This window comes from Emydura macquarii, unplaced genomic scaffold (genome assembly GCF_026122565.2).
Source record: "Emydura macquarii macquarii isolate MOO-44397 ecotype Brisbane River unplaced genomic scaffold, CSIRO-AGI_Emac_v2 contig_3692, whole genome shotgun sequence".
NCBI lineage: Eukaryota > Metazoa > Chordata > Testudines > Chelidae > Emydura > Emydura macquarii.
In genome coordinates, this window is record NW_027133829.1 from 9,640,559 (window position 1) to 9,665,676 (window position 25,118).

General features: G+C 48.3%; 1 long non-coding RNA gene across 2 annotated transcripts in view; it reads left to right on the forward strand.

The window, feature by feature from the left end:
• LOC137146059 (uncharacterized) overlaps positions 1–12,644 on the forward strand; it is a 44,936-nt gene extending 32,292 nt beyond the window's left edge. For both annotated transcript variants that reach the window (XR_010917823.1, XR_010917822.1), the window contains exons 2-3: positions 11,390–11,470; positions 12,343–12,644. This is a non-coding gene — a long non-coding RNA (uncharacterized lncRNA). The remainder of the gene's footprint in view (positions 1–11,389; positions 11,471–12,342) is intronic.
• Positions 12,645–25,118: the final 12,474 nt, after the last annotated feature.

Genomic DNA, 25,118 nt, shown 5'->3' on the forward strand with positions numbered 1-25,118 from the left:
CTACTGATTCACAGAGGTGATGTGACTTGCCAAAGGCCACCCAGAGAATCAGTGGCAGAATCATGTATTTAAAATAGAACTCAGCCATCCTTGCACCCAGGCCGCTGCCCTTTCCTTTAGAGGCAGTTTTGTCCAAATCTAGGTTAACTGTATTTATTTTGCTAAAATCTTTCCTATTAGCAGCACATGCTCTGAATCAATAAACCCAGTTAAAAAAAGTCAAGAAGCAGAAGTCATCCTAATGCACCAAATTAACTTTTGCAGTAATAACTGAGCATCTGTTGAGCCAGGGTTTTATTGGAGACGCTGAAAAGCAGAACTGATGTTAACAATTTAAACTATTCATTGACTTCGGACCGGAGTTACAGCTAGTTTGAATCACCACCGCCCCCAGCTCCACTTTCTATAAATACCACCCCCCCTTTACCGTAACTCTAGCACAGAGTTAGATGTCATATGCACAGAACAGCTCCCAGTCCAGAGGGCATTGAAACTGAATACCTTTGAACAGACAATCAAGCAGCACGGAGCGTGGCTGGTTTTGTGCTTTGGTCCTGCCCATCAGCTTAGCTGTTTGCTTGCCTCATGATGGTATGCTGCATCGTCCCCGCCTGTTTAAACTGTGACTGTTGTGAGTTTTTATGTAAAAGAATCACAGAGTTGAGGGGGAGGAGAGAGGGGGTGGATGGGGATTCTGAGCGAAGAGTCATATTTTGTGTAGGAGCACATTCGAATGGTTAGAGCCGGTCACAGAGTCAGCACTCCTGCGTTCTATTCTTGACTCAGCCACTACCAACGCAATGCAAGCGGAGAAGTCACGGCGTCTACAGCTCAGTTTCACCCTCTTTAAAGTGGCAATAATATTACTCACCCACTTCACAGCGACTACTATGAAGCTTTTAACTCAGGGCTCTTTCATGCTGTGGGGGTAGAAGCCTGCGCTGGGGGAGTGGAGTATTTGCTCATGGACCCTTCTGCCAGGGTGCTTTCCCAGCACCATCGAACGCGATGGCCGCATGAATTTAGCTTGGAACGCCAGCCCTCAACAGAAGAGAGATTGGCTCCTGTGCTGGCTACAAGTGAATTGGCTTCTAGTAAGTGAAATGAGGAACCACAACAGCTTTGTTAGCAGAACACGCATTGCTGACCCAGCTCTGTCTAGGAAGAGACGCTCGCTGCAAAAATCAGTGCAGTCCCCTACTTCATACATGTTGCACACACACATATATAGTGAGGGTGTTATAGTGGACCCTGGCTTATTCCAGTAAAAGACAGGCAGGGGAACGCAGGATTTGCCAAACAAGATCAGGCCATTAGTCCAGCTCGTATCTTATCCCCACTAATTGCCAGTAGCTAACGCTGAGTAGAGGAAGGTAAAAAGAACAGGGTGTGGTACTGGCTGGCTGTGCAACTCTGCACATGGAAGGCAAAAGCTTCTACCCCGCTTCTGCAGGCAGTCGGTGGGTGACCGGAAGGAGGGAGGTGTGCTCCATGCTTTGCATTCATGCAGAGACCCTTGCCCTGCAAAGCTTACGATCTAAATAGACAAAAGGAGGAGCTGATGTTATACGTGCCTTTGTTTTAAAGTCTGTTTTCTTTTATATACATCTCTAAAGGCTGTACGGTGATAAAAATATTCACCAGGCACCTGTCTTGCCAGAGGAGCTACAGACACTGTCACTGATCATGCTCAACACTTCTCAGCTGCAATTTCAGGCCATAGCACTAGCCTTGAATGCCACTGCTTTGCAGATCAGCGTGTGTCCTTTTATTTGTTCTGGATGTACAGCCTCTCATTGTCCTCTCCTGTCCCTTTGTTCTTATATTACGAGAAGCATAAGAACTAACAGGCAGCTCAGTTTTCTTTCTGTCAATCCATCATGCTGCTAGCTCCTCCCTTCTAGAACAACAATCTTGGTTTTAGTCATTTCCAGTCATGTAAAGTCACATCCCTTTTCAACGCTGTTTTTCCCTGGAACTTTACCATGCATGCGATAGCTTTCTGAAGGCCCAGGGCCAGGGTCCAGCTTTGGTCACACTCCTCCAGGAAAGAGCCTAGCATGCTAGGCCGTGACTGAGGCGAGGATGGTCTGGTAGCTATAGTACAGGCTTGAGAATCAGGAAATCTGGGTTGTAATTCTAGACAAGTTCCCTCTGGGCCAGATCATCCCTGCCCAAGGGGAAATCCCCAGGGAGGGGCTCTGCCACAGGAAATCTTTGCAAGGATTCCTTTGCAGTGATTCCACCACGTTCCTCCCTTAGTAGGTTTTTTGCTGTATACAGACCAACACGGCTACCCCTCTGGAACTTTTCACCTTAGTAGGTTTGTTTCCCTCCTCCTCCCCTAGGAAAACTTTGCAGGAATGCCACCACACAGCGGAATCCACAGGAAGCCAGAGTCATCTGCACTGAGTTTCTGGTTCCCTGTCCCCTCCTTCTTGGCAACAAGACAATAGGACTGTGTAGCCAGAGGGGAATCCCTGGTGTCACCTGCCCTGTCTCCTTCAAGGAATCTCTGTGAGATGGGAGGGAAGATAACATGCCCTTTTCATCCTAGCCAGTCCAGTCTCTGCCCCCAGCATGGGCCCTGAAGATGCAGAGCAACCTTCCAAGGATCTGGAGAAGGGGTGAAAAGGCCAGCTTCTTCCCCAGGGTCATCTCCCTGCTTTGGCATCATACGGACAACACGGGTCTCCCTTCCTCCTCTGTACCATGGGGATAACAATGATCTGCCTCGGGGGGGCAGCGAAGCTTAGGATGTGCGGAGTACTGTCACGGGGAGTATTTTCCGTGAGCATACAGACCATACGCACTCACACTAAAATGTAAATGCTACACCACAGTGCTGGTAAGTCAGGAAATGACAGCGACCGTTGCCCATGTAACCTTAACCTTAACTCTGCCCTTTTATGGTTCCACTTTTTATTTTACTCTTTAGTGACAAACACTGCTTTTCAAATCAGACGGTTTCTTCTGACGACATTGCAACACAGCTGGTATTGCAGGGGATGCGTGCCCCTCAGAACTCCCTGGCAGGGGTCTCAAGCGCAGAGGGTAAAGACAGGTGGCTGCATACAGATGCCATCCTTTCCCTTCCTCTCACAAGTTGGCGATAGACATCCAGACTGCAACGCAATATAGGTTAGAGTGCATCTCAGACTAGAAGTCACACTGTTTAGATTTGATTCAGTTGCTGGGCAGGTTTTACTAGACTCTCCAGGCAGCCCAGATTGGGACAGAAGCAGTAGGATCAGGGAAGAGGCCAGCCAGAGCAGCAGGCCCTCTCCTTTATTTAGTTCAGCTTGCCTGAATTCCCTCGCAGAGCCCTCCATCCAGATTTTGTCTCTCTCTTCTTCTGAGAATCAAGCTGGCTATACTGACGCCTCTCCTCCTCCCCCCCCGGAGATCATTTTTGCATGATTATACCATTAATTCTTCTCACAAGCCACAGCTCTGTTTGTACATAGCATAGCCCATACAGTTTTTGTCCCAGTGTGGCCAAGGATGTGAATATTTTGAACTCAGTTATGTGCTTTGCTTCAATCTCTGTCCTGTCTAGCTCATGCGTTCCATAGGCATTTCCCAGATTCAGTTCGTACCACCTGGAAGGGTGAAGAAACAAATTGACAGAGCCAGACGGGTACCCAGAAGTCACCTACTACAGGACAGACCCAGCAAAGAAAAGAACAGAACACCACTGGCCATCACCTACAGCCCCCAGCTAACATCTCTCCAACACATCATGAAGGATCTACAACCTATCCTAGCAGATGATCCCTCACTCGCTCAAGCCGTGGGAGGCAGGCCTATCTTTGCTTACAGACAGCCCCCAAACCTGAAGCAAAACTCACCGGCAACCGCACACCATACAACAAGAACAGTAACCCAGGAACCTATCCCTGCAACAAACCCCGTTGCCAGCTCTGCCCGCACATCGACTCTAGTGACACCATCACAGGTCCTAGCCACACCATCAGGAGCTCATTCACCTGCACATCTACTAATGTAACATATGCCATCATGTGCCAGCAATGCCCCTCTGCCATGTGCATTGGCCAAACCGGACTGTCACTGCGCAAAAGAATAAATGGACACAAATCAGAGACAAAAAATGGTAACATCCATAAACCAATGGGAGAGCACTTCAATCTCCCAGGACACTCTGTAGCTGACTGGAAAGTTGCCATACTTCTGCAAAAAACTTCAAAAACAGACTTCAGCGAGAAACTGCAGAGCTGGAACTGATCTGCGAACCTGACACAATCAGACTGGGTCTGAACAGGGACTTGGAATGGTTCTGTCATTACAAGAAGTAATTGTCACTGCTCACACATTCTCACCTTCTAATCAACGGTTGTGAATAGGCCTCATCTACTCTAACTGAATGGACTTTGCTAACACCTACCCTACCCATTGTTGTTCCTTACCCTTGGATGTATATATATGCCCCCTATCTGATTTCTATTTCTTGCATCTGACCAAGTGGGTTGCAGCCCATGAAAGCTCATGCCTGCAGAAATTAAATTTGTTAGTCTTTAAAGTGCTGCAGGACTCCCATTGTTTTTGCTGTGTACAGACTAACACTCTGAAAGTTTCTAGATAATGATCCGTTTGCTCCTGGGGGTGGGGGTTGGGAGGCGGAAGTTTAGTCAGCCTCCAAGACACAGCACCCTGTATATTCGCAGTTGGAAGTGACAAGACATAGAGATCCCCCACTGAGCAAGAAGCCGACATGAGAAGGAGCTAGAGAGGTGGTCTGAGATTCACAAGCAGGGAAAAAGCAGGATTCAAGCTTTTAAGGAAAGACGTTTACAGAGAAGATAGTAAAACTGCACATGAGGAAATTCAGTAGGCACCACTTCTCACACTGCCTCATGACTGACGCCTGGAGAGTGCAGGCTCCCTTTCAGCCTGCTAGCACTGCTGTCTGTCCCCAAGTACAGACCAGCTTCATTTTAACTCTTTGAATTCCTGGCTCCTGACACTACTAGCGTAATGGTGAGCTAGATGCAAGCGTACAGCAGGGCTCGACAAATTTGCTTTGTATCTAGGAGCCAGCGCAAAAATTAAGGAGCCAGATGAACTTTTCAGCTTTCAGAGTTTTATGTTTTAACGATTACCAAAAAAATGTCGCCTTCCACCATTGAATGGTATAAATAAAGAATATTTTACATACAAGCAAGCATAGACAAGAACGTCATGCACATTGATGTCATACGAAATAACATATTCTGACGTAAAATGACAAATGAGCTTTGCTCTTCCACTATTTCTCATTTGGTATCTTGTGGCCAGGCATATGCCTTGTAGATTTGGAACCAAAGTACCACTGGTCCACAGCCTTTCCAGGATCAAATTCCTTCACTGATGGGCCATTCGTGTTAATCATCACTTCAACTTTCTTCTTGCATTGATGAGCTGAATTTATTTTTCACAAGATTCATTAAGCTGAACCATCTCACACAACGTGGGCCCAGCAGCGGGGCGCCCTGGCTGGAGCACGGCGGCCGTTCCCCCCGGGACCCAGTCCTTCACTGGGAGAAATACTAGGCACCAGAATTAAATTTCTAGATGTCATGGCAACCTGGTGCCCGGGGTTTGTCGAGCCCTGGAGTTCAGATTTGACAGTTCACGTTCCTTTTGCTGTGCATTTTGGATTCAGATACCTGCCTCTGATTCGAAACAGGAAAGTGACCTGTTCTGATTTGGCCCAAAGCCTTCAGAGAGATTCCCATGAGATTTCAAACTGACTGTTTATACTACAGAAAAGGCCAAAAATATGCGAGATATTAGACAGACTGAGAAAGACTGTTCTGACCACAAAGAGTTTACCATCTGAAGTGGTAAAAAAGACAGAGGGGAGCGGAGGACAGTGATACGACATACAAGCAAATTGATTGGCACATGCCTAACAAGTGTCTTAGTATATGTAATAATAAAAAACGAGGCCTGATTCAATTTCAAAGTTTACCCTAAACCTAATCCATATTAAAATATGAACTCTGCCTCCTCAGCCTTTTTTCACAGAATGAAAAATACAAGTGTGGGGTGGCGATAGCCATGTAATAATTCTCCCCCCTACACGCCAAACTGCATTCATTTTGCTCTTTTGACCCTGCTCTGTAATCTCAGCCTCTGAAGAGCCTGTAAGACAATTACCAAGAAAAGCTGCCTCAGGAGTGCTTCCCCGCCCCCCCGCCTACAAGCACAGTGACCCTCTGAAACGTCACTAATCTTTGGAGCAGAACTTGCAGTGTTCGTCCCAGGCCAGTGACAGTTTTATTATTATTAAATATTTATATCACTGTCGTGGCTAGAAACCAGTCAGGTCAGGGCTGTACTGTATTGACTGCTGCACACACAGTACCTAGCTTTCACATTGTGTTTTTCATCAGTACTTCTCAACGTGCTAAATAAAAGTCAGTAGTAAGTGACACGCCCTACGCCAAAGAGTTTACAATCTAGAATGCCAAGCTAAGATTCATATACTGAACAATGGGGTGTATTATCCTGCCTTAGGATACATGTGCCTCAAAGCTACTGGGCATGTACCAGACAGCAAAATTTGCCCTTACACACACATTTCTGTATATGACTCTACATGCATTTCCATGCTTCCCCTCCATCCTGCCCAAATGTGGATATAAAAAACTCCGACAGGATATGACCATAATGGTCTGATTTAAAGAGAGAAAACTTGTATAGTTAACGTTCATTCTCAGCCCATTCTCATTAGCCGTTTTCTTAGCTGGACAGAAGTGTGTCAACAGCAGTATGAAAGTGGGATTACAGATACAAGGCAGAGAGCTAAGGAATGGAGGTTTACATAAAAGGTGCTTTGACTCTGAGCTTTCATTCTTGTGTCACTGTAAACCAGCATCTTAGCACTGCTATAACATATCTGAATATCACCACACTGGGTTGGGACTGCTAGTTAAGCGTCCTCCTAACATTTGAGGCCTTAGCCGCTCTATAAATGTTTAGAGAGCTGCACTCTGTAGCTAGAGCCTTCACAGTCCCGGGTGTGACCGGGATAAAGCGTGAGGCTACTCCTCATGCACAACGCAAGCAGGCAGGTTACAAACGCCATCGCTCCGTCAGAAAGAAGGCAGAGTCCATGGGCTGCAGAGATATTATGACGCTAGCAACACTTAAGACGCTGCATGGAACGGAATTGTTGCTTCCGTGGGTTCTACTAGTGTTCGATGGGGCAAAATCCACCCCATGTGGATATTCACCCCCGTGCAGAGGCCCGCCCGAGGCAGACTAAGTGCACCACAGCTTTGTACTGGCCCTCTGCACAGGGGTGAAATTTACCATGTCCCAGTCTCCTGTGTACACAAATTGGCCTCCTACAGAGAGTGACTGAAGAGGCAGTTTCATCCCTCTCACTGGAACGGCTAACCTGCCTCTACCGCCTCTTATCCTGAGCCTCGCAAGCCCTTGCTGGAGAATCCTCCAAGTTGCCATCTTCACTTCCCACACAGACTTTTAAATCTTCCCTTGCTGGGAAGGACATGAGAGATGTACACCCCATCCCAATCCCCCTTTCAGCTCTGAATCTGAACTAGGACAAGCACCATATGGGGAAGTTTAGATCCAGGGATTCAAAGCCAGACACCCCTCACAAGATTAAAAAACATTTTTTTTTAAGGATTTTGGCTTCAAGATTCTTCTTTTGACCTTCCTTCATTGCCTTAAGACCTGATCCAAAGTTCACGGACTTCAGTCATCTTTGCATCTGGGTTAGAGACTTAAACAAACACACACGCACAAAATGAGCATTGTAGAAGCCCCACCCCCTGATAAATATATACCCACTAATTATGCACTCATACCCTTCAGGCCTCACCCAAATCCCATTGAAATTAATGAGTCTCTTCACTGACTTTAACAAAAGATTGATCAAACCCTTAGAACTGTTCTAAACCAGCATGTCTCATCTCTCCCGTCCCTGCCCTTCCAGGTTAAAAAAAAATTGGGTTTTCTTCATTAATTTGGTAAAGGTCATGTTTTTGCCATTTCCATCAGCAGACCTTAAAAAAAAAAAAAAGTAAAAAAAAAAAATAGCACAGTATTATGGGCAAAACAGAAAACAAGTTCTTTGTGAAAAGTAAGAGTTTAGCAGGTTATTTTCTGACTACAAATCACTTATCTGTATTGGCTAATGAGTCAGGATTTAATGGGGCTAAAGAAAAATGCCTTCTCGAAGTATCAGTTACAGCTGAGATAGTACTGCATAAGTAGTGAACATGTAAGTCTTACAGAGCTGAAAGTAATAAATGAAGTTGTAAAAATTGACTTAACTGTGACCTTTATCTTTCTGCCTTCACCTTTCCCTCACATACAGGATTAAACCAGGATTTAGAGATGTGAGGCCCAATCCTCCTGTCACTTATGGTGGTGTAAATCAGCAGTGACTTCAATGGAGTTACTCCGCTGTAAAACTGATGTAAGCCCACAAGCCTCGCTAATATTTAAGATATCTTGCTACAGCATACTGTTAATGGAACCTAGCGAACATAATGGGCATTTGACTTGTTAGAAATTGTTTATTAAAAAGAGCACAAAAACCTAAATTCCAGTGTCCACCAATTACCTAGAAAGTTACCAATTAGAAAAAGGGTGCTGAGCCAGACAGCAGAATTTGCATATGGTATGCTGTGTTTAGAGGAATGGCAGTAGCACACCTACAAGAGCATTACTGCAAACTACTCCATTTTATATTTCAGAAAAGGAAATGCGCACACACTTTGTCCAAAAGGATTTTGAAAGAGCTGATCTGGTTTCACATCTTACGAAAGAAGCTCAGTGTTTCAAACAGAGTCCTTCTGAGATCCTGGTAAATTTAGCATCTTGCCGAATCAGTCCCTTCTCCCACAACTATGGTTGAAAGCGAGCATGCTTTGGTTATCTGTGAATGTCATTTTATGACAGCTGAAATTAACACGCTACTTAGAGGAAAAACCAAACTCTCTATATAGTAAGCGTCTGGAGCCATAAAAACCGAACTAATTATTGTACGACAAAATCCGTATTATTTGAAGTTGTGAGTTTCCCTGGTCCAGGAACGGATCTGTTTGAAAGAGTCATAGTAGGGAATAAAGCACTTACCCAGTAGCTGTCTTTGCAGCGGCTCCAGCTGTTCTGAGACTGAGAGACACGCAGCCAGAGATACTTTTAAATATTACAGCCAACTTACTCACTTCTCTTCCTGGACTGAAGTGTGCAAACGCACTGAGCAACTTCCACCACCGCCCCCTCCTTTCACCTTTGGTTTCCAGGCTTTTCTGAGAAAGGAGGAAGGTGTGGGAGGGTAAGACCGGCATCCCCGTGCCAGTGACACAATCATTACCAGGATTCAATTCTTGAGAAACTCCCCAGCACCAGTCAGAACAGCTTCCTGTTCCCAGGAAAGGAAAAGACAGGTTTCAAAAGGTTCTGCTTTTTGGGAAGTTGAGGGGGAGGCAGGGGAGCCATTTCTGCAGTTACCAGGATCGTGGGCAAAAGGGCAACAAGTTTTTTTAGGCATCTCTAAGGGTTGATCAATATGCCCCCAAGGATGCCTGAACTCTGTGGCACCAGAGGCCACCTTGGCAGCTTACCAGAAGGGGCGCGCACATTTTTAATGCACAAAACCACCCTGGGACCATATCTACAAACACAGCCGTAGTTTCTGCTTGCGCCTGTTCCTTTCTCTTCAAGGGATTAGAGACTGAAAAGAAACTGCTCACCTCAGTGAACCTGCACAACAAGCAGAGTGAAATGTCACCTGTCAAGTTGGGGGAAAGGTGAGTCACTGGAAGCCTCTGAAAACTCTGGCTTAAAAGCACTGTACAAAGCAGAGTAAGAAGATCATTGTTCCCATTTTACAGATAGGGAAATGGAGGCAGGGAGGCAAAGTGACTTGCCCAAGGCTCTCCAGAAAGTTTGTGGCAGAAAAGTAGGAGCTGAACCCAGGTCTGAGTCCTGGTCCAGTACCCATTTCACCAGGCCACTCCAGCTTCCCTGGAGCTCAGCGGCAAAAGCACATTTTAACAGCTTGAATTGGTTTTATAGCTAGGCACTTGACAGTGAAGCAGCTCATTCAGATTAATATTGCGGATGACAACTTCTTAGCCAGGAATCACAATCTCCTAAACCACGTGCAACTGCCCATACAGTCCCTGATATCAAACTGCCAGTGGATGGAGTGTGATGGTAGTTTTCTGAAAGGCAATTTTTTGTTTTCGTTTTGGTTTAATACAGTTTCTCATGTTTGTGTCCCATCTTAGCAAGAGCTTTGTCTCACACTCAGCATAACATGGGCACTGGCAGCAATGTGACATCTTTAAGCCCAATCGTTGCAGGGTGACTCAGACGCTTGGGGGTATTTCTGCAGAAAGCTATTTTTAGAGCACCTGGTTCAGAGTTAAGTCACTTTTATCACACATCCTGCATGTACCTTTAAATAAAGGAGACAGAGGCCTAAGGAAAAATCAGAGGCAATCACATGGGCTCAGAAGAGACTGATTTGAAAGATGGAACATTTCAAACTCTTAGCAGAAGAAATAGCAAAGGGGAAGAATTATTCAGTGGTTAGAGGACTAACCTGGGATGCCCTATCTCACGGGCTCTGGGAGGCTAAATACATGAAAGACTGTGAGGTGCTCACACTATGATACCATTACAAGTACCTCCGATAGCCCTTTCTTTAGCCTGTTCCGTTCAGCAAGAGCATTCAGAGACGTAACTGCTTTGGCATCAGATAGCAAAGAACCACCACAGGCGCGCACTCCGCACACAAGGATTCATAGAGTTTAAGGCCAAAAGGAACGGTTTGATCCAGTCTGATCTCCTGAATAGCAGACCATAGAATTCCACCCAGCTCTGCCTGTGCTCAACTTGTGTTTGGTCAACGCACATCTTCCAGAAAGGCCTTCAGATCAAGACTGAAGGCTCCAAGAGATGGAGAATCCACCACCTTAGTAGTTTGTTCCAGTGGTTAATCACCCCGACTGTTAAATGTGGACCTTATTTCAAGTTGAAGTTGTCTGAATTCACTTCCCAGCCATTGATTCTTGTTCTGCTTTTTCCCAATAGACTAAAGAGCCTTTTAATATTTGGTATTTTCTACCCACGTAAGTACTGTTAGATGAATGACTAACTTTATTCAAGATGAGGCCCCTCCCCCGTATCTATCACCGGTTGGGTAGAGGTACCAACTCTCAAGGCTTAATTAGATTCTCAAATTAAAGGTTTTATTGATGGGGAACAGAGCTAGGGTAGGGGTAAGGGTCACTCGGGGATTGATAACATAGAGGTGAACTCAAGGTCCTTTCCCAACATAAAACCTTATATCCCGGGCTTGGGATTTTTCTATACTCAGGATCTTTCTTCGCCCTCACAGGGTGCTGATACCGACTCCAGCGATGACTCCAGGAGATCAGGAACCCCGGCAGAGATGGTCCTTGATGTCGTCTGGATCCAGGTAAGTGTGTCTATCTTCAGCCTGGGACTGTCCCTTGTCTCTCTTCCCTGGAGACCAACCGGTGCTGATGTTGCTGCTCCAGCTGCCACTGGGGTGGACAGTTGTGTGTGCTGTTAAGACTGTCTCCAGGGTGGACAGCCACAAACGCTGTCTGCTCTGCCCTTATATAGAGTCCCTGTTGGCAGGCAGATTACAGACCCCTCTCTTCTGGAGGTTTCCCACCATTTCTCCCCTAGAGCGGGAACTTTGGACAAGAAGGGGCCTCCAACATGGAGGAAGCCTTGTATTTACAAGAACCCAAAATGGCTAAGTGCCAACTTACCATACGAATGAGTCTGATAGCCAACGGTACTTATACACTGCGATCAAGTCAAGGGCTAAACAGACTGAGCGTTAAATCTCTCACTAGAAGTCCCTCCGGCCCTCTCATCGTTTGTGGCTTTTGTTTGCACCCTCTCCAATTTGACATCCTTTTAAAAACTGATACCAAACCTGTATGCAGCGTTCCCACATCCACATCATCAAGGTAAAACCACCTCCTTACCCCTACGTCCTTGTTTATACAGCCAGTGATTGCACTGGTCTTTTTTGGCCACAGAATCGCAGTGGGAGCTCCTACTGAGTTGCTTGTTCACTATGACCCCTAAATCCTTTTCAGAGTCACTGCTTTCCAGGACACAGTCCTCTGCCCCTCCTGCTCTGTAGGTCTCACCTGCAGTCCTTGTTCATAGATGTGCAGCTTTGCATTAGGCCATATTAAAATGTCTGGCTAGAACAGGCCAGCTTACTAAGATCATTCTGTAGGACAACCATGTCACTGATCTTTGTGTCACGTCAAATTCTATCAGTCGTGATTTTACCTTTACTTCCAGATCATCAAAGAAAACGTTGTTTAGTGTCTGGCCGAATGCTGATCCCTGCAGACCCCCACTAGAAACAGCATCCCCCCATTCGATGAAAATTCCCTTTTGACATCCACTTCAACTACTCGGTTCTTAATCCATTAGACATGTGGTTTGATATTGTATAATGCTAATTTTTAACCAGCATGGTGTGTGGTACTAACTCAAATGCCTCACAAAAGTGTATGTATATGACCTCTATGGAGTTACTATTGTCAGCCAAATTTGTAATCTCAAAGAATGAGATCAGGTTTGATAAGATCCATTTTCCATAAAACCCTGTTCATTTGCATTAGTTATATTCTTGTCCTTTATTTCTTTATCAGCTGAATCCCACATCAGCTTTTCCATTATTTTGCCCAAGGCTGATGACAGGCTAAGCAGCCTGTAGTTACTCAGGTCATCCTGCTTCCTCTTTCTGTGCATTAGAGCGCAAACAACTCAGCTGGTAGGGCAGCAACGGCTTTACTATAAGAGTGGAGGGTTCAAGTTGCTGTTTGTATAAAGGATTCACCTAGCAGATGAAGAAGAGCTGTGTAAGCTCAAAAGTTTTTCTCTCTTGCCAACAGAAGTTGGTCGGATAAAAGACGTTACTCACCCATCTTGTCTCTCTATAGTCCCCTATGACTTATTAGTCCAATCTTTTGATTAGTGACTACACTAAAGAACTCTGCATTGGGTTATTCAGTTCCTCTTAGCAAGCCTCTCGAAACAGTGTAGTCCAACACCAGCAACAGTCAAAAGAATTTAGACAGCTTTTTGGATGTTTCTTTTTTGTGCCCATTTATGTTTCTGGGGCAGGACCAGCTAAAAGCAGGAAGTCTGTTCCTGTGAGATTATCAGACTACTTTTGCAAACCAAAACAGTTCAGGCAATTTTTCTGAAGCTGCTGAACTTCTGAGTGTTTATCTAAACCAAACCCAAATTCAGACACTCAGCAGTCTATAGGAGGTGGATTCTGTATGAGGCTGTTAGATTTAAATCTAATTTCACGCACATGAAAAAAAAAAGTGACTGACATTTTGATTCCAGGAATTTAGGGGCATATTTTCAAAAGCACAGAGGACAATAGGCACCCATTGATACTTAATGGGAGTTGGCTGCTCCAACCTTATGTAAGGTTGATCAGAATACCCCGTGTTTCAAAATTCCCCATCCAGCATCTTCAGGGTTATGGAGTGAACACCCACAGCTGCAGGATAAAGAGACATTCAGCATGTACAATTACATGAAAAACATCTTTGTGTTTCTCAATATTAAGCTACCCTCAAACCCCAGTAAGACCTTAAGTAAAGAGTTAGGGAAAAAAAGCAATTTCCCTGCAACCCCACTTCAATAATCATCCAAATATCTCATGAGGCATGGTGTTTTGGAAACCCAGGGCCGGGCATTAGAGTTTCCAGTTTCTATTCCCTGCTTTGCCACAGACTTCCTGTATGACCTGGGGCAAGTCATTCATTGCCCTCTGTACTTCCATTTCCCCTCCTACACCGAAGCAAGGAACATTGTAATATTGTGCCTGTTCAATAGAACAGACTCGCACGGGGAGAACAGACGCCACATTCAGCATCCGACTCTGCAACTGCCTCTGCTCAAAGCCACTACACAATAAGTGCTTTCAAGTTACTTTTCCCTGCTTGGGATCTGTTTAATATGATTAGAACAGTTTACCTAAGAGACAGAATCTCCCAGCTCCCTACTCCAGGCTCACCAGACCATTATGCATGTCCTGGGCTCTCCCAGCACTGCAGGTAGCTAGTCCTGAGTCTTCCCCTGGAGGAAGGGGGACATGGTGTGTGCTGCATCCACAGCCAGTTCCACACCTTCCGCCTCCAGGCCTGCAGAGACTCCTCTGTAATGCAGGTAGTCCTGCGTGGAGCGCACTGGTGCACACCTTCCTCCGAGGGCTCCGATACGACCGGCAGCTCTTTTTTCTCCGCCCGAGGGGTCTTCCGCGAGACCTCTCCAAGCTGCTGGTCTTCTACCAGGACCTCCTCCAGACCTGGAGGCTGGTCTCCACAACCAGGTCCGTGGCGGCCGCCAAAGGGGCAGATCTCCTCGCGGAGCCCCTGCTACACAATCCCCATCTCGGTGTGCAGGTGGCAGAGTCCCTGATACCAAGCGGCGGGACCTCTTACCACCTGTCAAGGCCGAGAGACAGTCTGTATTCCACCTCAGTTCCACGGCCCGCCGGGGATATCGGCTGGCGGCTCCTTCACGGAGCCATGAGCACGGGTGTGTACCTGGTGCAGTTCACCCCCCCATCCCGAAGCCTGTCCCTTTTGCGGCGTGCGGGAGACCCTGGCGCATGTTTAACTGGAGTGCGCCAGGCCTGAGGTTCTGGCTGCACGTCTCCCCACACCTCCTCATCTACGCTCACCCCATCTGCTGCCCCACAAAGTCACGGTACCACCTCATCAACCTCCTCCTCGCTTTAAAGGGCCAGTCCCTCCCCACCTCCTGCCCCCCACCAGACTGTCTCACCCACAATGTACTGGGCACTGTACAAACACAAAAGAAGGCACAGCGTTTGCCCCAAAGACCATAGTGAAAAGACCTGTTGTAGTGAGGTCTTGTGTTACTACAACTCCCAAACTTTCAGTGCCCTGAAACATGAGTGTTATGTTGGATGGTGTTAATGGCTGCCATTAATCACAGACCTGGTTGCAGAGGATAGGGTGCTAACCACCCTTCTTTCAGGCTAAATGGCAGGAGCAATTAAGCTTTTTTATGGAGTGGGATTGCCTTGGGCAGTAGCTTCTATTGTCTCGGGCCATCTGTCACATGGCCACGCCTGAGCAGGGCTAAGCCGTGTGGTCTGAGGGGTTCCCCCGGGACTGACTGCAAACTCCAGCCAGGTGAATGTTTGGCAATCTGTGTGTGTGAGAACCAGAGAAAGCCAGCGCAACAGACAGGAAGAGAAGCTGTTGTGCGTGTAGCTCTGAGCGGGAGCAGTAAGACAGAGCTCCTTGGGACACAGAACTGGCTGGAGAAACATGTTGGGCAATTGTGCAAGGAGACTGCCTATTATTTGCTTCTACTGTTCAGGGGAATAGGACTTCGTGTACGTTCTTCATAAATAAACAGGGCTGCACCAAAGAATTACCTGCCTTGTATCCTCAGTTTCTCCTTCTAACAGAAACCACCTGGCCAGCCCCCCCGCAACGTTAGCTAGCCAGTCAGGCTAAAGGGCAAGCGTAATGTCCCGGAGAACATTCGCTACAGAGGTGCTCAAAGAGGAAGTTATGCTTATCAGGATAATTGGGTGAGAGCATTTGTGATGCGTCGTCCTTGATTTTTTTAACATTGCATTTGTTTGCCAAACCTGATAAACCACACACTGCCTCCCAACTTCTTTTAGCCTCCAGGAGAACGAGCTGTGGCCTGAGCAAGGTCAGAAACAGGGATACGGGCTGTCATGTCTAGTGGTTAGAGCAGGGGACGGTCACCCGGAAGAGAAGCCCAGGGTCAGAGCCGGAGTTGAAAGTCAGAAGCCAGCCAAGAATCAGAGTCCGGTTACCTGGAAGAAGGCAAGGAAAGAGCAGGGCTGAGAACAAGCACACACAGGCACCATCACAGCCAGGCATACGGCTGCTGCTGCTGTTCTGGGCTTCGGAGCTAGGCTGCTGCGTCGGATTCTTCCCGCCCATCCGGTGGTGTAGGCGCTAGGCAGCCTACCACGTGCCAGTTGTGCCCATTAGACTGCCCAGAGACTGGCTGTGCCGCAGGCCTGATTTCAGTCAGGAGCTCTGGGTTCAAATGCTGCCATTGTTACTGACCCACTTGGGGATGGTGAGCGAGTCGCTCCATCCCTCCCTCTGCCTCAGTTTCTTGCCCTTCAAAATGGAAATAACACTTAGGCCCAGATCCTCAAAGGAACTAAGGAGCCTAATTCCCATTGATGCCAAGGGGAGTTAAACACCTCTGCAGGTCTGGGCTTTCAGGACTATATAAGAGAGACAAGTTGGGTGAGGTGCCAGCCTTTATTGGCCCTACTTCTGTTAGTGAGGGCAGGGCCCCCACACGGGGGGGGAAAAGGTACACTTTACTGGGGCCCGGAGGCCCTGGAGGGCCCAGCCCAGGCTGCAACCCCCATGGGTATGTGTGTGGGAGGGGGCCCGTGCTACAAGTTTGTACTGGGCCCGAAAAAAGGATGCTTGGTCCCTGGGTGAGGGAGACGTGCTAGTACTATATAAGAGCACCATCTTATGCTAGGTGTGAGAGATAATGTGGTTCTGCTGCAATATTCAAATGAGTGGCCCCATTACTCTCTTGCTCGAGAAAAGAATGAAACTTTCAAAATGTTCCCACGCCCATACACCACTTGGTGATCAAGCTGCACAGGGTGGATTAGATTTCTGCCTCTGAGTGAGCTACGGTTCCTATGCTGGTCAGTCTCCTCCTCCTTCCCCCGCCCCCCGCCTTCCCCTCCAAAGTCAGCCGGCATGAGTGATCACTTTGGGCAGCCTCCTTCAGGAAGTGCAGTGCTCAACACTTACCAAAGAGAAACCAAAATCTTCCTGGAATCTCATTAAATTCGGAGCCAAAGTATTGCATAATTCTGGGTAGGCAGCTTGTTAAGGGCCACTGTGGTTGGGGAGACCCTGAATGCTTACCTTGTCTGCTTTGGGAGTGGGGGATTTACCCTGCGGAATATATTTTATCCCCAGCTCCGGGTAGCCTGGTTCTGATTTTGACAGTGTTGTAATCTCTTATGATTTTGTCATGAGTCTTATGATAATTATTGTTTTCCTTAAAGCCCCCGCTCCTGGAGTCAATTGGCTATATGTAGAAATGCAGCTGTAGCTGCTGTCAGTAACACGCAGCATCGCCAACTCTCTCAATTTTACTGGGACTCTCCCAGTTTTCCTTAAGCCTCTGCTCCTGGATCCATGTCATTAGAGGAGAATCTCAGGTTTCATTTTTTTAAAAAGTAAGTTTCTAGCCTTCCTGGGTGCAGAGAAAAATGTGACCCCACTGAATCCTACAGGCTCAGAAATCAGAAGACAAATTTAGAAAATTGTTACAAAACTCCTCATGTTTCTTGGGAGGCATGACTCATGATTTTGGAGTGCTTTCGACCAGCCCACCAGTGCTGAATGTGGGCAGCATTACTTGTTAGCTATACCAGTTGGGAAATACCTTGACTGGAAAGTGGTGAAATGGCTTGAGGATGCAGGAGATGCACATGGAGCTCTCCCACTGTCTGCTAATGGTGGCCAGCTAGAAACCACTCATGCCCAGAATTAGTTAGGAAAAAGTCTGAGTTTTGAGGTCTGACCTGCACCGCAAGGATAACTCGGTTTTTGTAACCAAACCTTCTCATCTGACTTGCTGACGTGACGGTATCAGAAGGAGCAGACTTTGACTGACTTGGTTGAGTTGTGAAAGAGCTACTGTGTAGACACAACGATGCTTGTTCACCTGTAGCCTGTTCACCTGTTCCTAACTGTGTTTATATTAATGCAGCCTGGGAAAAACTAGGCTATTATCCCATAGTGCCTCGCCTTCTTAAAGGCAACCACGGCACTAACTGGTTAACATTTATACTAGAGAAGGCTCACTAATAAGTTCTCACTCCTATTACTGCTCTACGAGAGCTGGTCAGAAAACTAGCTATGTTTTTCTCATGAGTTTTGATGGGAACTTTTTTGATGAAAGTTTTCTAACCAGCACTTTAATCCACTTAAAAATGGGTTCTCCCATCCAGCAGTAGGACAGATAACATGACAGACTTATGCTTTGCACTGACCTTTCCCCTATGTATTTGGTAGGAGTCACTCTGCATAAATGCTGCAGAAAGTCTGATATTTTTTCGATTTGTGCACTCTTCACTGTTTCTTTGACGTTATCAGCTGGAAGCGCTGTCCACAGCTCTCCCTTCTGCCTGGGTGCAGTAGTGAGTGATTCTCACGAGTTCAGCCACCGCCTTCCTTGAAAATGCAGTTTTAAAAATAGAGGTACACCTTTTTAAGGGGTGATTTTGTCTTTGGCTAGTTCCCCAAAATTAGTGAGGGACAGAATTGCTACTCTTCGCTGAACTTGTCAGGACCGAAGGAAAAGAGGCTGCTTTTTGACCTTACAGTAGTGGAAGCCAGCCGCTGAAACAGGATTTACCGCAAGTAGAGGTTTGCTTAACCACAGCTATTGTTTCTGCACAGAGGGACAAGAAAAGCTTTCTTGATCTACTATGGATATTATGTTTTCCCATAGACAAAAAGCAGAGCAAATGGTTTTCAGTCTGAATGGTTATTTCAGCTCAAGGAAAAGAAAGAACCAATATAAAGTCCATCTGCGAGAGGGCAGCTCTGTGCAGACATGCTCCAATATTTGACCTCTGGAGAGAAACACAAGGTGACAATTGACCAAAGGAAACGTATCAGCATGTAGTACACTTAAAAGAAAGGATAGATTCTGTTACTGTACTTAAGCTTCAGGGGGAAATGTAGTCCAGTGGAATGAGCAGGGGTTTACCTGTCAAGTCTCCTGAGTTCTAGCCCTGTCTACACTGCAGATTTGCTTTGTAACTGTGGGAACGTTCCTTCAACTCTCCATTTACCTATTAGTCACATGGAAAAACAAGGTTACTTACCAGTAACTGCTGTTCTTCGAGATGTGTTGCTCATGTCCATTCCACTATAGGTGAGTGCACGCCTCCATGCATGGTTCCCGAAACTTTTTTCCCCTTAGCAGACCCTGTAAGGCCGGCTCCGGCGCCCCTGGAGCCCCGCGCACATGCTGCGGTATATGAGGCACTGCTGACACCTCAGTTCCTTCTTTCTGCCAACTCCGGCAGCAGGGACGGGGGGTGGGTTGTGGAATAGACATGAGCAACACATCTCAGAGAACACCAGTTACTGGTAAGTAACCTTGTTTTCTACTTCGAGATGTGTTGCTCATGTCCATTCCACTATAGGTGACTAACAAGCAATACCTTGGTGGTGGGCCGGAGTTACCGGTGAGCTGCCCTCAATACGGTTCTGCCGAATCCCGCGTCCTCTCTCGCCTGCTGGACGACGGCGTAGTGGGACGTGAGGGTGTGCACAGACGACCAGGTGGCAGCTTTGCAGATGTCCTGCAGGGGCACTCTCTCCAGGAAGGCTGTAGACGAGGCTTGAGCTCTGGTTGAGTGCGCTGTGATGGTTCCCGGAAGAGGCACCTTCACCTGCTCGTAGCAGAACTTGATGCACGATGTAATCCATGCGGAGATGCACTGGGTGGAGACAGGTGAGCCTTTCATCCGGTCAGCCACTGCGACGAAGAGCTGCGTCGATTTCCGGAATGGCTTTGTACGCTCGATGTAGAAGGGCAGGGCTCGTCTCAGATCCAGCGAATGCCATCTCCTCTCCTCCTCAGAGCCGTGCGGTCTGGGAAAGAACACAGGGAGAAAAATATCTTGATTACAATGAAATTGGGAAACCACCTTGGGCAGGAAGGCTGGATGCAGCCTCAACTGCACCTTACCCTTATAGAATACTGTATACGGGGACTCCAAGGTCAAGGCCTTAATTTTGGAGACCCTCCTAGCTGAGGTAATGGCCACCAGGAAGGCTACCTTCCATGAAAGCATGAGCAGGGGGCATGAAGCCATGGGTTCAAAGGGGAGCCCCGTGAGTCTCGAGAGGACCAGGTTGAGATCCCAGGGAGGCACCGGGTCACGGACCTGTGGGTAGAGTCTCTCCACCCCCTCGAGGAACCTGACCGGCATGGGATGGGAGAACAGGGATCTCCCCTCTAGCAGCTGATGGAAGGCTGAAATGGCCACCAGGTGAACCTTCAGCGAGGTCAACGCCAGACCCTGGAGCTTTAGCTGAAGCAGGTACTCCAGGATCGCCTGAATAGGGGAGAGGCTGGGCGGAATACCCTGGGACTCCGCCCAACAGGTAAACCGCCTCCACTTAGCACGATACACGACCTGTGTGGAAGGTTTCCTGCTGCCCAGCAGGACTTGTTGCACCTGCACTGAGCAGGCTCTCTCTCCCTCCGTCAGCCACAGAGCCTCCAGGCCGTGAGGTGCAGGGAGTCCAGGTCCGGGTGCAACAGGGACCATGGTCCTGGGATAGAAGGTCGTGCTGCCTCGGGAGCTCCATGTGCAGGGCGATTGAAAGGTCCAGCAGCGTGCTGAACCAGCGCTGTCTTGGCCAGGCCGGAGCGATGAGTATCACATTCGCCCTGTCCCTCTTTATTTTCAAGAGCACTTTGGGCAGGAGCGGAATGGGCGGGAACGCGTACATGAGGACTCCTGTCCAATCCATGAGGAACACATCGGAAATCAACCCAGTCTCGCAACCCTGGAGTGAGCAGAACCTCAGGCACTTTGTGTTCCAGGCCGATGTGAATAGGTCCAGTTGGGGAACGCCCCACTTCTGGAAGATCATAGCCACTACCTCTGGGTGCAGTGACCAGTCATGGGGGGGTAGAAACGACTTGCTGAGGCGATCCGCCTCGTCGTTCCTCACTCCCGGGAGGTGAGAGGCAGTCGTGAGAGTGGTCCATGAAGAGGGATGGAGGGGGAGGGTTGTAGGGGGGTAGATGTAAGTTGTAGGGCATAGCCCCCTGAGACTATCCCAAGGACCCAACGGTCCGAAGTGATCTTTGCCCATTCGGGACAGAAGGGCCTTAACCTGTCTAGGAAGGGGCGGGGGGATCCAGGAGAGCAGTTGGGGCGCCACCCTCGGGCGCACCATCAAAACTGTCTCCTCCGGTTGCCCGACCCCTTGGGGGGCCCCTGCTGAGGAGCTGAGGACGGGCTGGGGGGCTGATTTCTCCTTCTAAACTCCCTGTCCCTATAGGGTTGAAAAGGCCTGGGCGGAGGCCTTGGCTGCTGCTGCGCCTGGGGCCGTGACTAACGCCTGGAAGCCTGGGGCGTGTACAGGCCCAGGGAGCGAAGCGTGGCCCTGGAGTCCTTCAGACCGTGCCGCTTCTCATCGGTCTGGTCAGAGAATAGGGCCGACCCATCAAAGGGGAGGTCCTGAATAGACTGCTGCACCTCCTGGGACAGGCCCGAGGATTGCAGCCACGAGTACCTTCTCATGGAGATGGCGGAAGCCATGGCCCTGCCCGCCGAGTCAGCAGCGTCACAGGACATCTGGAGCGCTGCCCTAGCCACCGTGGTTCCTTCCTCCACGATGGTGTTAAAGTCTGCAGCCTGGTCCTGGGGCAGGGCCTCAGCGAACCCCCTGAGGGAGTCCCACACGTTGAAATTATATCTACCCAGGAGGGCCTGATGGTTGGCAATCCTGAACTGCAGGCTTGCCATGGAATAAACCTTCCTCCCAAACAAATCCAGCTTTTTGTTGTCTTTGTTCTTGGGAGTGGTACCTAGCTGGCCTTGCCTGTCTTGCTGGTTAGCCACGTCTACCACCAGGGTTCCCCTAAACTACTTAGAAGAACAAACAAGTCCAAACAAGGGGACTGGCACTTGCAGAGAGCAAGGCTAGTTCCAGCAACCGTCACGGGCGGAAAGCAGGGACTGAGGGGCCATAGGGCCGGCAGTGATTCATATACCGCGGCATGTGTGTGGGGCCTCAGGGGGTGCCGGAGCCAGCCCTACGGGATCTGCTGAGGGGAAGAAAGTTCCAGGAACCGTGCATGGAGGCGTGGACTCACCTATATTGGAATGGACATGAGCAAGCACTTGAAGAAAAAGAGGAGGATATCCCATATCAGGAGGAGGAAACTGAATTAGTTTTTATAAAGTGCCCTCAACTGGAAACCCACCCAAACAATAGGAGTTACATAGCATCTTCCCATGCTACATCCTTAAATGGTTCAACACAGAAAATATCCCTCTAGCTATAGGGCATGGTCCATGGAGAAGGTGGATGATTGTCTGAAAGCAAGCAAGCAAGCAGTTAAACAGTATTAAATTGCAATAGATTACAGCAAAGGCGGAGAGGAAAACCACAAGGCTGAATAATGCATTACAAGCCATTTGCACTGGGCAAGTTCCAGATGAATCCCCCCCTTCCCCCATGACACAAGGCAAGTTACAGGAATGACTTCGCTTTGCTTTAAAAGATCTTGCTGCGATAAAGACATTATTGCCCTTGGCTTATTGTTCTGAAGCTACTGGGGAGGTTTAGTCATTGCATAGCTACTGGAGTCACTCGGCTGTAGGATGTGCATCATATTTTCGATTCCAAAAGGTTTCCATTACAAGGCAGAAACTCGTTCAGATAATGAAAGCTGCATTTTTAAGCAGAACTGAAAATGGGATGAGTGCAGTGCAGGAGTCTTTAGGGTAGCAGTCGTCAATTTATTCCATTTACTGACTGTTAAGAATCCAGCTCATTTACAAGAAACAGCAAGGTGGATCACAGACTAAAACAGCGACTGTGTCCCCCTCGGAGACCTTCCTTTGAAATGTATGCTCTACGGGGGTTTCCCTTCGTTCTAGGAAGGACACTCGCTTTGATCGAAGCACAGCACAGCTGACAGAGAATCAGTGCTGAAGAAACAACTGACGTCCTAGCCCTTGTCCAGCCAACTCCATCTCGTGGGGCACCCTGTAAAATCATTCTCTTCCCTGTAGCCCGTGGTGGCATGAATAGGTTATATAGCTTGCGTCAGACCCTGACCTTGACCATTGAATTAAATGACTGATCAAGACCTCTAACTCTTGTAGAATCACTCATTAGTCTAGCTGTAGAAATGGGGTTGGTACTTCTACAGGAAAACACAAGCAAACAAGCCATGAAGTCCCTGCCCCAAGCAGCTTACAAGGAGAAAGACATGCAATTTATTATTCATCACCTTTAGTACAGCAGTGCCTAAGGACCAATCAAGATCAAGTGCCCCATTGCACTAGGTGCTGTACAGAGTAGCAGATAGTCCCTGCCCTGAAGAGCTTACAGTCTAAATATACCAGACAGACAAAGAGTAGAGAAGAGGATAACAGACACAGCAGCATGAACGATATAATGGCAGCACGAGTGCCTCCATTGTCTGGGGTTTAGTTATGGGATTAGCTAAATGGGCGGACGAGGGAAGGGAGAAAAGTGAGGGGGACAGAGAGGGTGAGAACAGGGAAGACGCTAGGAGGGCAGGTTGGAGAAAGATGGAGGTGAAATCTAGGCGCTATGAGACGGAGGTGAGAGGCGTCGGAGGAAACAGTCCATCGGCAGCAGGCAGAGACGGACCCGTCCAAAACGTAGAAGAAATAATCCGTGCCCACAGCTCGCCGCTTAAGCTGGTTCTACCGCTTCTCTCCTGCCTTCAGTAACTAGCTGTCCCCTCCCTGCCCGGTCTTTCCGAAAAGCCACATGGCTGGGGAGACAGGAGGCACGGCCCAGGGGTGAGTACCCGCAGAGGGAGGTCTGCTCTGCACAGTGCTGAGTCTGGGTGGGAGGGGGGGCGGAGGAGGTGGCCCCAGCAGTGTCCCATTTTACCCCCTCCTATCTGCAGGGCAGTATTACCTGATCAAGTTGCATCTGCTTCCATTGCCAGTTCCACGGCATTTATTACATGGGCCTGACAATAAGCAAGAGCTCACCCCCTCTTTCTTTAGAGTCATTTAAAATTCCCCTCTCCCCAGCCCTCTTCTACGTGTCACCTATTCACCACCAGGGAGCCACTCCCTTTCCTCAGCCCTAGGACAGCTAGATCATCCAATTGAAAGAGAAGGCAGGCAAGGCAGGCAGACAGCTGTAACAGTCCAGTGCATCCAAAGGCCTGGGGCCATGTTCCCAGGCCTCTCCAGGTGCCTGCATGCTTCCTGCATGGCCTCTCACGGTACCCAAAGTAGGTCTTGGTTATTGTTGACCAGCGTGCTCAGCTCCCTGTAGGCCCTTTAGGAAGACAAAAGGGCCTCGAGCCATGTCCACCGCAGTTCAGGCACAACGTGTGTCTTAGACAAAACATGGTTGGACAAGAAGGTTCTTGCTTTGAAGCTCAGTCTCAGGTTGGCTTTCGGTGCTTACTGAAGTCAGTAACAGGAACTGGCTCTGTTTAGTGCCCCTCATGGCCCTGGCAGGTATGGTGCATAGGGCAGTCATGCTTGGTCAGGGTGCTTGAAAAAAGCAACACGTTCAATAGCCCTGGCGCAGCTATTGGGTTGACAAGGAGAGCAGCCCTTTGTGGCTCAGGGCTCGCTCCCTGTACAGTGGAAGCCAAGTTATTGGCACAGGGCATGGTGGCTAGCACGCAAAGGTTGTCTCCTTTCAATCTTGCTAGCTGGACAGCTTGCCAGGAGCCCCAGACAATTGCCTTCAGAAGTGAGGACAGCAGGGAGTGGGTTAATGGGGCCACCTAGGTGAAGAACGGATCACCTCAAGGATGTAGGAGAGAACCTACCCTATGGTATATAGAAGAATCCCACAGTTAGGATCTGGCTTTCAAACTCTCCTACCATGCACAGTTCATATACAGGCCAATGGGTGGGCCCCATACCTCTACTAACATCACATTAACAGTATATCCAAGTTCAATATTGTTAGAGATAGCAGCTGTTCCAATCCATGCCCCCACGCTGATTTCATTGCTGATGGGGCTACCCACGCACAAGCCCTGCCTGGTGGGTGCTTTCGCATTGCTTGCTGTGTCTAGGGTACATAAATCACTCACGACACTGGGTGATCCTTGCAAAACCTCTAGCTTTGAATGAACTCGGTGGGTTGGGGAGCAGACACGATGAGTAGACGAGGGCGTACTGGCTTAGGTCTTTGTTTTCCAAGAACCACAAACCTCCACTCTCCCCCGCACAACGTCTGCGAGTGAAGATCAGCTGGGGCACAGCTGCAAAAGTG